Source organism: Phocoena sinus, chromosome 18 (genome assembly GCF_008692025.1).
Source record: "Phocoena sinus isolate mPhoSin1 chromosome 18, mPhoSin1.pri, whole genome shotgun sequence".
In the NCBI taxonomy this organism is placed as follows: domain Eukaryota; kingdom Metazoa; phylum Chordata; class Mammalia; order Artiodactyla; family Phocoenidae; genus Phocoena; species Phocoena sinus.
The window spans coordinates 59,632,154-59,645,854 of NC_045780.1; positions in this window are offsets into that span (position 1 = coordinate 59,632,154).

Genomic DNA, 13,701 nt, shown 5'->3' on the forward strand with positions numbered 1-13,701 from the left:
GTCTGTGGATATTCATTTTAGTATTTGCAGCAAATCTCCTCAGAACATAGTACAAAAAAGTAAGTAATAAATGCTTGTGTCTTGACGAATAGATGAAGAATGAAGGAAAAGATGGGTGGTGGACAGGGAAATTTTCAAATTTGTATGTGTTCAGGATTTGTTTTGGAAATACCTTTTATAGAAATTAAACTAGAACTTCTTTATACAGATATAATCTAAACATTCTCTTGCCTTCAGATATATTTCATATATTTCATTCTACCATAGTTAAATCTCAGTTTGTATTTTTTCTTTAGATTAACATCTATTCTTGTCATGTACCTACAGTTTTTAATATGACAGTTGTACTGTGATTATGACAAAATATTCTCTATGACAGAAGAGAACCTGGAAGAGTATATTCTTTATTTTCCTAAACATATTTCCTTTTTATGAGCAATACTTTCTACCTTCTCTATGCTATATTTCATCTTTTATCATACCTTCTCTGTTATATTTTATCTTTTTAGTGTTTCCTAGGGAATGGGAAGATACGTGGAATATCCTGACAGTGCTTGAACTCTTTTATGTAGCTTTTCTAGAGAAGCTCAGGATTTATTACTCAGCATGAATATGTAGTTATTAATTCAGTCATGTTAACAAAACTTTATTAAATGCCTACTCTGTGATGGTCAAGGTGTAGCTGCCACACACATTGTGAAACCAAACAGAAGCAGTCATGTAGAGATAAGCAGTTTAAAAGAAAACGTACAAATGAATTTATCCTTATAAGTTTGACAATCCTACAAATGAAAGAGGCAGGGTAATGTAAGGGGAATAATAATGGTGACTTACCTTAGAATGCATGAATAGGAGAGTCACACAGTATTTTTTTATTTTTAAAAATAAAATTTTGGGGACTTCCCTGGTGGTCCAGTGGGTTCAATCCCTGGTCGGGGAGCTAAGATCCCACATGGCTCGTGGCCAAAAAAACCTAAACATAAAACAGAAGCAATATTGCAACAAATTCAATAAAGACTTTAAAAATGGCCCACATCAAAAAAAAATCTTAAAAAAAAGATTTTTCTAAATAAAAAATAATATACAATAAAATTTTTATTTTTAGAGAATTTATTGCACAGTGTAAGAAAAATAGAAATATGAATCAGGAGAAAAAGAAGAGAATAGTAACTCTGGAAACATTCATCATTAAAAGGGAAGTAGAGATGAAGGTGCATTTAAATACGGATATTAAATCAGTCTGAAGTCTTGCCTAAAACTACATTTCCACCACTCATATCTCATCATTCTCAATGCTCCAGCTGAGCCCACTGCTTCAACCATAGTATATATATTAGTCATCTATTACTCTGTAACAAATGACCCCAACAATTAGAAACTTTAAAAAAATTTTATTATCTCGCATATTCTGTGAGTCAGAAATTTGGATATGGCTTAGATGGGTAACTCTGGCTTAGCTTCTGCCACCAGGTTGCAGTCAAGGTGTTGTCCAAGGCTATGGTCTCAACTGAAGTATTGACTGAGGGAGGTTCCACTCCAAGCTTACTCATGGATGGCTGGAAGGCTTTAATTCCTTGATGGCTGTTGACCAGGGACCTCACTTTGTTGGTCACTCAATAGGGCAGCTCACAATATGGTGGCTGGCTTCCCTCAGAGTGAGAGTAAAAAAGGCAAATAAGAAAACCAGGGATTTTTTTGTAGTCTAATCTCAGAGCTGACATCTTACCACTTTTACTGTCTTTTATTTGTTAGAAGCAAATTACTAGGTTCAGCCCACACTTAAGAGTCAGGATTATACAAGGGTATGAATAACGGAATGGGAATCATTGGGGGCCGTATTTAGCAGCTGCTCTACAACACTGTGATACAGCTTTTTTTTTTTAATATTAGTGTGAACAGTTTTCTCAGTTTGACTGTGACTGTCCCAGTTTTGGCAATAAAATCCCAATCCTGGGAAATTTCTAAATCCTAGGCCATTGAAGACAGTTGGCTAGCCTACATACACTTTAAAAACACAGGATTTTATAGAGAGACCTCTATCTGCATTGTCTCAATAGCCTTTTTTCTACTAGCATAATACAACTCAAACTCCAAGACTCTGCTTAAATATTTTTTCCTCAGAGGATCCTCCCTATCTCTAATTCAGGGTTAATGGTTCCTTCCCAACTCCAGAAAACGGTTTTTGTAACACTATTTAAATACTCGTTTCACTCTGCTTGTATCAAGACTTTCTGTGCCCTTTCCTCTCCCTCCACCAAGACTAGGATCTGGGGAAGGTGGTTGATCCCCTTTTGTGTTTATGGTATCTAGCTCAGTAGTTAGTAATTTTGCAGGCAGAATCTACATTTTATGGGAGAGAAAATATGACCTCAGAAAGGTGAAGGAAAATGTTGAAATTCATTTAGCCAATAAATGAGGAAAGAAAACCTTCAGTTGCACTGGTGTCTACCACATACCTTGATAATGAGTTATGTGACAACTTTATATTTAAAATCCTTCCATGGCAAGGATTTGACCTATCCAAAATTGTATTATAACCATAAAAATGTCTTTATATTTTTGGGCACCAAGAAACATAATAACTGAAGAATAATTAAAATAATTTCTTTTTTGTCAGAAAATATAGACATCTTACAGTTAATATTGCTGTCACGCTCTGTATTTGTAGAACTCACACTATTAGAATGACACTGATAGAGCATCCTGAGCTTTCTGCATAAACACTGTGGATTAAAAATATAGGTGCTACAGGATTAGGCAAAATAGTTTGCAAAACTGCATTATCTAATCCAACAAACAGGAGCCACCTGGAGTTTCACTTTTCTCCCAGGTTGTCATGTATTATTTGGATTTTTGAGCAACTGTTTACCTACTTAATACTGAGCCTGGAGTAAGGAGTGTAGCTGAAATATAAAGAATGATTCTTCAGTGTTTATGGATGGATAACAAGGATTCAGTAACGCCAAAGCATTATGGCTGAAGAGAGGAGACAATTTCCCAGAGTGAATGGACTTTGGAGGTAGAGGAATGGGATTCCTGCCTTTGCTTCTTCCTCCAATTAAATTTAATAATTCAGAAGCATATTAAGAAGGGCTAGGAATTTGGAGGTGACTTAGAGGTCAACTTTGTATTAAAGTTATCTTGGCTACTTACCTTACTATTGCTTGACCTGACATGTGACACACAATTTTGGTTGCCTACCCCATGGCTATATTGCTTATTTTTTGTTATGTGGATGACAGTAAATAAACCATGATTAATTTAAACTAATATGGTATTCATATTTCCTTTTGCCAGATTTTACATTGGGCTGTTCATGTAACTTATATTGGAACAATGATACTTCTAAGAAAGATTTTGTCCCCTTGATTAATAAACTAGGTGATTAAAAACCAATAATGTGATATTTAAAGCTATGACTGTAGTCTTCCAAATCATGCACAGGGACATCAGTAATATACTGAGTTTAAGAAAGAGTGAAAAAATGGGAAGCCGTGGACCTGTGAATTCTTCAGTAAATCAAATGAATTAGTGCCTACGTTCTAAATCCAAATACCTCTAGCATCTTCATAAGTGTTCTCTTTATGTTTTCAAACTGCAGGTATTTGGATATTCTGTTCTAGCAACTGAGTGCATTCTAACTGAATAAAATAATTCTATAATGAAATCATTAGAGAGGTACATAGCAAAAACATTTGAATAAAATTGAAATTAATTATATGACCATATTTTTGAAGATCAATGAACTTAAAAAAAGTCCAACCTTGCTAGTAATGTAACATTTACTGTCTAAATAAATATAATTTTTAATGGCAAAAACAAAGCCAAGATAGGTTAATCCTAAGAAATCTCCTGTATCCTAAATAAGCTTATATTTTGTACACAAACACACACACAATATCTCTTGTGTATGTTTTTCTACTAATATTTTAATGTAGCTAAAAGTGTACTACAAAATATTTAACAAATAACAGAGGCTTACTGGCCTGATTTTAGGTAAAGAACATTACCAGATGTTGTTTACATTAATGATTTTAGGTGATAATGGAGTAAGATTAGAGTAATTTTCTCTGTCACCTCATCAACAATACAAATGATACTATCAAACTATATTTATGTATATTTTTTCCTAAGTAGTCTCACTTTATTGTTAGTGAGATCAACAGAATAGGAAATCAAAACAGCACATTCACTCACTAATTTTCACTGTGGATAATTGTTGAAACTGTTAGTGAGACCCCTTGTGCTTTTCCAGCTATCTCTAACTTGAACTTGTTCAGCAAATTTTGTCTGCCTTAGTAGCCATGGCAACTTCAGGATAAATATTGAGTGCTGGCCTTCCAGCTGTTAAAAACCTGTAAGTCTCCTCTAAGTCCATAGTATACCTCTACAGAGACACAGGGATGCAAAACAATAGAAACTTTTCATCTAGATCCAAGGAAAGGGAGTAAAATGTCAAGAACAATCTAGTTTATTATAAAATTAAATAGAAGTTGCAGTGCAAATATTAAGAAAACTTTTTTACTTCTGAGGTGATAGAACAAATGGCAAATTTCATAGCAATTATGTGAAGCTTTTACATAAACAGATCATTAACACAGTTACCTGTTTAGCTGCTCGAGGGACTATTGAAGAAAGGTAGGAAAAAAAGGGTAGTTCAAGACCAATATTCTCTCAAAAATTTCATTGCCCTTTTTAGGTATGTATTTGTGATATACGGTTTTATGTAATATCCTCTTAATTGAGGCTAAAAGTATAGCATGTACAAACTTTTAAAAATCATATACTTGTCACTAGAAACTCACTGACCGCTCTTCAGACAGTGCTGGTATCTACAGACTACCTGTGTTAACTCAGAGCTCCATGTCTGTGGCATCTAATTGCCTGTTGTTGTTGTGTTGAGTAGACAGACTGCTGTGCTCATCTTGCATATGCTGATAGTGCCCTTTGATTTTTAGAATACTCAAATGTGTACCATTAAAGACTGTTGAAATGAATGTAAGCCCTCTGGTCATTCCACAGATGACCACAGTAATATCTCCTATACCGTATACTCTTCTAACAATGTAACCTTGACATTCCTCCCAAGTGTTCTGTCCCTTGGATCACAGGGATTATATGTCTCAGGCAACAGAGTGTGGTAGAAGTAACACTATGTGGTTTCTGAGGCTAAGTCATCAACACAGCGTACGCTTTTTGCTCCATTGGAACACCTGCTTTTGGAACTCAGCCGTGACCATTTTGCAAGGAAGCCCAAACTAACCCCCGCAAAAGTATCAAATGGAGGAGCCACGTTTCAACTGATAGCTGGTAGTGGTTCCACTGCTTGCCCTCAACAATTGCCAGACATGTGGATTAAGATGTATGCAGATGCTACCAGTCCACATCTGTTAAGTTCCATCAGACTTAGTGTTTCTCCACTGAGGCCCAAGACATCATGAATAGACCAAGTCATCACTGCTCTGTTCTTGAATTTCTAAGCCTCAGAGTCCCCGAGCACAATGAAATGATTGTGTTATGCCTCCAAATATGGGTAGATTTAGTATGCAATGTTAGTAACTAGATAAGGCACCAGCTACTCATCTCCTTATTTGTACCGACTATGTCTTCAGCTAGTAAATTCCTAATTAAGTTTGCTAAATTTGTTAAAAAAATGTTTTATGATATCAAGCCCATCTTTATTCAAGAGAAGATCATTGAATAAATATATTATTTTCACTCAAAAAGTTTTATAAGTTGAATTACGACCAAAGAAGCATCTAAGCAGCACAGAAGTTTTCACTAAAAGCATTAGCAAGATTTACCCCTGTCAAAAGTTAAATAGAATTTATCACTTGGAGATATAGATTGGAGAAACTGATTTTAACATTGTCAACAGTTATTTTCTTTCCTTCCACATAAAATATTATGAAAAATTTCCCTTTGCAATAGGTGAATATTGATTCAGGAAATGTCAGTAATTTATATCCTGGGAATTTGAAGTTGAAAACCAGGCTCTCTACCAGGCTTTGCTGTGTGTTACCAATCAGAGGTAACATAATGTTGGAAAATGTATGAGAAAGAGACAGGAGAAAGAGACAAAGACAGAGACACACAGGCTATGGTGGCATTTTTTTTTTTCCTAATGGATTTTCTGTTTCTGGTTCTAGTCCTCTTAGAGGTGCAACTGTATGTCTTGATACCCCTATGTCCCTGCAAAACCCAGTTGTCATCTGAGGTTACTTGAAGATAATATATCAGTTAGAACGCCTTTGACTTGAGAGCAAGTTACAGTGTCAGCTCTGTTGGTTTAAATGAAAGGAAGGGTGTAAGATTACATAACAAGAAATGTGGTGACAGAGTCATCCAGCAGCTTTGCTGTAGAGAAACCAGAATATTTCCATGTTCTGATACGTTAGCCACAGTTTAAGATTTATCCTACCACCAATCCCTCTTGTGGTTGTAGGATGCTTCAAAGTGCATATTACATTATTCATTCTACATATTTCTTCATTCAGTACAAGTAGTACCATCTCCTGTGTACTCCTTCTTCAGTTCTTTTTGCTCTCACTTGACTCTTCAGAGCCCTCTAATTCTTTATTTCCCCAACACTGGCAAATCCCAACATCTGCATATTATACTATGATCTGATAAAAAAAAGGACATTCTTCTGTGGCTCTCATCTTCTTGCAGCACAGAATCACTGTTAGTGACTGGGTTTCATCATTTCTTTTTCTCACAAGTTTTCACACATGAAAGCAAGCAATAACCAGATTTATCTTAGGAATAATTTCAATTTTATAATATTTTCAGAAGACACAGATGTAGTCAGTTTTCGTTTTGAATACTATTTCTTTTCCTTGGTTTCACTTCATTTTGTGTTTTTCTAGCTAGTTCAGGGTCTATAGTTTATCAGTACTAAGAGACCCATTAATAAAAGTATTTATAGGAAATATTCCATAAGAATAATTTCTTAGTAAAAATAGTTCTGTATTCTGAAGCACAATTTATTTTTAACTGAATAGGCAATTAGCTATGTCAAATATAAATGACTGAATCATACAGAAATTACATAGAAAAAAAAAGCACATCACTCCAAATAACATTGCCCAAAACTAAACACTATGGACATGTGTTGCTTTCAAGATTTTGTTTAAAGTTTCTGTTTTGACCCTACCCATACACAGATTATAACATATCTGGCATATAGTTTTGTCTTATGATGTATTTTCTTAGTCTTATGCACAGAAATATTTTCCTGTGTCATTGAATGTTTTTAAAAATATCCGTGAACTATTTTTAAATGAATGTAGTATTAAAAAATAAATGTATCATTTCCATGCTTTTGTTTTTTAGATTATTTCTTATCTTTTTTTTTTTTTTTTTTGCGGTACACCGTCCTCTCACTGTTGTGGCCTCTCCCGTCGTGGAGCACAGGCTCTGGACGTGCAGGCTCAGCAGCCATGGCTCACGGGCCCAGCCGCTCCGCGGCCTGTGGGATCTTCCCGGACTGGGGCACGAACCCATGTCCCCTGCATCGGCAGGCGGACTCTCAGCCACTGCACCACCAGGGAAGCCCCTTATCCTTTTAGTATTAAAATACTACTGTTATGTATTGATTAACTTTTTTACATTAATTAATATCCACATTTTTTATTAATATTGTATCTTTAAATTTATTCTTGTAATGGAGTTACTGGGACAAATAGTATAAAATTTCTTAAGGTTGTCACACAAATGAATATAATTATTAAAAATGTAATTTAAAAAATTCCTGGGCCATTGATAATATGCCTAAAAATGATTTCTTATGAATTTTCACTTATTTATCATTTTATTCCATCAGTTACATAGTAAATCCTAATAAATATTGTATGGCATCAGCTACTGAAAATCGCATATTACCCCATAGTCTACAGAACACAGTGTAGCTTTCAGTACTTTAATATTTTTTCACTTTTCATTTGTAAAATGGATGCATAATTTTGCAGTATAAGCACACATTTTTTCCTTTGCTTTGTCATTTGTAAGCAGGGGAAGTTTACATAAAACCAGTAATAAGATCTCTTTAACCATTATGAGAAAAGAAAAAGCAACTCTAGTTAAGAACAGTTTTAAAATGGAAGGTTAACTCCATGGAAATATAATTTGATATAATAAATTCTATCTTGACAATTACAGAGGTATCTTTTCATGTGTGAAATTCAGATGGAAAAATCAAGCTGAATTTTTTGGACATCAGTAAAAGATATCTCTAATTAATAAAATAGTAAATTCTTTAAAACATAGCCAGTTAAATATTTTTTATTGCTTACATAAAATTTATTTTGGAAAAATATTTAATAGCAATTTATAGAAACCATTCATCCACCAACTTCTTATGACAGGTGCATTCCTCAAGGAAATAGATTTACATCAGTTTGAATGTAACAATATGATCATTTAAAGGACATTTGTTTGATATGTGTTTATATTTTCAATTTAAGAATAGTGATTTTAGTTCATCTGAAGAGAAAGATAAATTCAAATCATTCAAATTTTTCTTCTTTTAACCCAAAATAGTATTTTCTTCAGTATTTTCCCACAGGAAAAAACCTTAAATACTGAAATATCAAATAACCTATTTAGATTTTAGTTGAGCCAGCATAAAATTCTGTGTAATAAAACATCAGATATGTTTACAAATACTTCTAATATATGCCTTTGCTTACAAAGGTTTTGTATGTGTGAGGTAAAAATCCTCCCTAGAGGAATCTTGGCACCAAATATTGTAGCCCTAGAGAGAACTTCTGTTTCTCCCTATCTAAAAGTATTGATTGGAAGCTTGAGTTACAGAACCTGACTCTTCAAAACACACCCTGGATTTTTTGAGGTTTCTGTTTTAGGGTATATTTTGGAAAGGACCTACAGATCTGTGTGTGTTATTGAAAATACTGCATTATCTTCTTGTTAAAGGACACTGCGTGTCCCTCTTCATTTAGCAGGACCAGCCTTAACTAAGATTTTCTTGATCGCATTCAGCCATGCTATGAATACCTTATCTGCAGCCTTATCGTTTCTTGAAACTCTTTTTATAAATATGTTTAGGCAATTTCTAAAATTTTCTCATGCAAAAAGATATCTACTTGGCTATGGACATATTGGCTACAATTCTTTATTTTTTAAATTTATTTTTATTTTTGGCTGCATTGGGTCTTTGTTGCTGCGTGCGGGCTTTTCTCTAGTTGCGGCGAGCGGGGGCTACTCTTCGTTGCGGTGCGCAGGCTTCCTCATTGGGTGACTTCTCTTGTTGCAGAGCATGGGCTCTAGGCGCATGGGCTTCAGTAGTTGTGGCTCGCAGTCTCTAGAGAGCAGGTTCAGTAGTTGTGGCGCACGGGCTTTGTTGCTCCAAGGCATGTGGGATCTTCCTGGACCAGAGCTCGAACCCGTGTCCCCTGCATTGGCAGGTGGATTCTAAACCACTGCGCCACCAGGGAAGCCCGGCTATGATTCTTAACTGTTGCCAGTGTAGAAGGTCCCCTTCTGGAGTAAAGAAATTTGTTTATGAATAAAGCAACGTGAGCTTTCCTGACTCTCTGCAGCAAAGGAGAATGCCACACAGATCATTCTGAGAAGAAACCTTGCTAGGAAAAGTGAGTGCAAGGATTTAATTGTGTGTCAGTTAGGCCTGGATGTTGTTACTGTGGGATATCAGAGTTGAGTCTTCGTATTGTTGATTATTTAAGGGAAGAGAGATTCTTGGTGAAGAAGAAAGCATTATGTGAGTCACCTGACATACTTCAGCCATTATTGCATAAACGATGTGGATGAAAGTTCTGGTCCTTGGGAACTATCTTAAGAGATAATTGAGAAAAAGAATTTTGGTTTTATAATAATTTATATTAAATCACTCATTCTCTCTGTATTTAGTTAAGTTGGCAATTCTTTTATCTCTGAAGTTACCTCTTAGTTTCTAGTAAGTGAATAGGAAATGCATAGATTTGTCCTTAGCTCTTTGGAAATCATAAATATGCATAACACAGCACAGCGTGTGATAGACAGGCCTTCTGACAATAGTGAATATTTAAAACTACCTCCTGAGTACAAGGCTCTGTTCTAAGCATTTTAAAAGGATTAGCTAAGTTAATTCTACAGTGATCCTGTGAGTAGGTATTATTAGAATCCTCATCTTACAGATGAGTAAACTGAGGTACAGGGATTTTCAGAAAGTAGCTCATATTCACACATGTCCTGAGTTCCTGAGCCACACTTCAAACCCAGTCAGTCTAGCTCTAGAGTGTGTGGTTCATAAAACACAGTAGGGAAAGAAAACAGGGATAGCAACAGAGAAACAGATCATAAGTTAAGGTCAATAAAAAGGACATGGGTAGAAAAGTCAAGAGCCCATGAGACCAGATTTGATTGGGGAATTTGGGGATATTAGCTAGAGGTAGGAGAAAAATGTTGGTTACTGATGCAATTATTGTTTATATTGATTTAAAGAGAGATGAGGAGAAAAATGAGTTATAAATGACCTTTCACTTTGGCATTTTGGAAAGGCTTCAGTAAAGATTTAAATTGACTTCATTACCTTTGGTTTTGGACTTATATTTCTTTGAAAGTTACATTGTATTTGGAGCTGACCTCAAGTCAAGAGAGGAAGAGTTGGCTGAAGGTGGAACTTTGAAGGAAGGGGTGGTTCTTGGATTTTTTACCTATTATTCAGTACCGACACCAACTAAACTATTTCAACACAGTAAGCTAACCACCTCTAACCAGGAGAAATCTTGGTAATAATTTCAGGAACCACTGGTACAAGCTTTTGGGGACTTGAAACAGTCATATGGGACAGTTACTACTAACATGATTTTACAAATATGGCAGCTTTTAAATGAAAGCTTTTATGGTATGAAGCAGTGTTATGTCAAGTGGACCATGGATTGTGGGCATCAGCATGACTTGGGAGCTTGTTAGGTATGTAGATTATCTGACTTCACTCCAGGCCAGTGGGATCAGAGTCTCTGAGAATGGAGTCCAGGATTCTGTATCTTAACAAGGCAACTACTGTGCACATCAGAGTTCGAGATTCACTGGTATGAGGATTGCCTGTTGTTCAGACATAGGCCATGATGGCACTTAGATTACCACCAAAATGCCAGGATAAAATGTTGGTGATTACTTGGAAATCTTAAATACCAAGTATTTAAGAAAATGCATTGTTTGAGATGGGTTATCTACAGAGAATGAAAAATATGCAACAGTATGTGAATTTTCTCTACCACAAAATGCTAAATTCAAACTTATATTTTAACCAAAGACTATGAACTCCCAATTGCATTTGATTTTTCTGAACCTATAAAGTATCAAGAAGATGAAAACTGTGATGAGGACAGCTCCACCAACTTGGTGAACCCAGAACTTGCTTAGTGGCAGACAAAAAAAAGTGTTTAGCCCTGTTTTTGTTTTTTTAACAAAATGAGTTGAATCATACAGTAATATCTACTGGTAGCTCTCTTATTCTTTTCTGTGTATATAAAACGTTTTGACCAGCGACCAAAGCTCAAACAAAGCACTTCTTCTGATCCTTCTCTGGGGCTCACTTTGTATTCCATACTGTGTCCCTTGTAATACCGCCCCTCCTTGTTCCTTTGATTGCTTTCCTCTCTGCCTTTGATGATGTTTCCTTTCTATCTGGAATGCCTTTCAGGCTTTATCGCTACCACAATTCCTTTTCTTATCTCCTCTGCCCCACCCAGTACCCCAACACACTCCAGGATTGATTGGGTGCCTACTCTGTATGCTCATACATGAGCCTTCACATAGCAATTGTTGGGGGATATTTTCTGTGTGTGACTTTCTACCCTTCTGAACTCTAAGAGCCTTGAGGGTGAATGCTGTCTTATTCACTTTTGTAAATTCAGTTCAGGTCCAGCGCCTGCAATTTAGTGGGCACTCATTATAAATTTGATAAACTCAACTAATCAGATCACACAGTCATGAACCTGAAAATCAACAAACACATGTTTCTTGGTGGCCTCAACAGATATAAATGTGACATGGATTCTGAACTAAAAGCCAAATACTTCTTCATAGAAAGTCCCTCAGGTCGTATACAGTCTTATTTTAGACGCCATTTAAGAAAAAAAAAAAAGCTTGCTTATTTGATTTCCTAGCACACAGAAAATTAAAAGCAGCAATTTGGAGGCAGTAAAGGGGTGATGCTAGAGGCGAGCATAGGAACAAAAAGAAGTTATAGCTGCTAACTCGAGGTTATACAAAGGTGTACCAAATGTACACATGAAGCACTTTTTTCAAAATTAAATTATGAATATCAACCACTAGTATGTTCTTTGACTAGGGATAAATTAAATTACAAATCAATTATTTTAAAAAGATAACTATAAAAGTTCGTTTGGATACTCCCCATGTACTTTTAAATCACCCCTGTATTAATGGAAAAATCACAAAGAAGTAGGAAAGAAATATTTTGAACTAAATAATAATAAAAATGTGGCATGGTAGAGATGTTGTCTATATATAACAGGGCATATTTTTTTATTTTATTTTTTTATTCTATTTTTCTGGTTCTATTTTCTAAAATAGGACAAAGCCAGTTCTCTTTTAGAAAAGGTAACAAAATAAATCAAAAGAAATGAGTAATAATAAAGAAAAGGTCAAAGATCAATGGAATAGGTAAGGTACTTAAAATTGAGTAAACGAAGAAAACCTAGCTCATGATGGCAACATGAGCCGTCAGGTACAGATCTCCAAATTCTATGTATTCAGTAAAACCATTTCATAAAAAATATCTTTCACTTATTCATTTAGTATTTATTATCTCCTCTGCACCAATGAATAGAGTTCTTACTTTAAGGAACTTACACTGTTAAAGAAAAAAAAAATTGAAAATAAACAATTAAAAAGCAAGTATGTAACTATCAGACAAATATAAAAATCAGATAAGCAAGAAAACATACCAGCTAACAATGAGTTTTTTACAGGAAATGTGACCAAAGTATCTGTGAACACGCCTAAGTCAAGTAAGAATAGAGGAGTGAAAATTGAATTTGTAGACTACAGTATCCTCCCTTTATGGAGTAGATGGAAAAGGCACATACAGTCAGGGAGTGGAGACACTGTCTAAATAGAAGAAATTCCACTCTCTAGATCAGAAATGCGAGATCAAAGGGAATTCATGTCTTCTTACACATGGAGAGTACTGGGGAATATTCTAGGAAAGGGAGAGAAATTGTTATCCAGCAGAGAGATGTAGTGAAGTCCTTGAGAAGATGAAAAGAGAGGAAGAGGAGGACAGGACTTTCATTTTAAGCAGCATGGTTTAAAAATTCTGAAAGTTGGCTTCCTTATTTTTCTTTCCTTTTATTTGCCTCTCAGAAAACTAAATTGAATGTTTCTGCTGATGTCTGGTTACAAATTTATTGAATACACTGGTTAAGAAGGTTATAAATAGGTCAGAATAATGGAGAATATATGTTTGGATCTAAATAATTTAATACCTAGACTTCTGAGGTTTGGCATATGGGTAACAAGAAATTTTTTCATGATCTACTTGAAATATCAAATGATGGGACAAGTTCTTCAACCAAGATTTTTTTTAAAAAAAAGCTTTCAGGAAAGAAAAAAAAGAGGAAAGACATTTGCAAGAAGGAGCTTCCTCTCCTGATACACTTATTTCTCTACAGTTTTCCCTACCCCAGCCCCACTCTACAACTTGGCCATGTG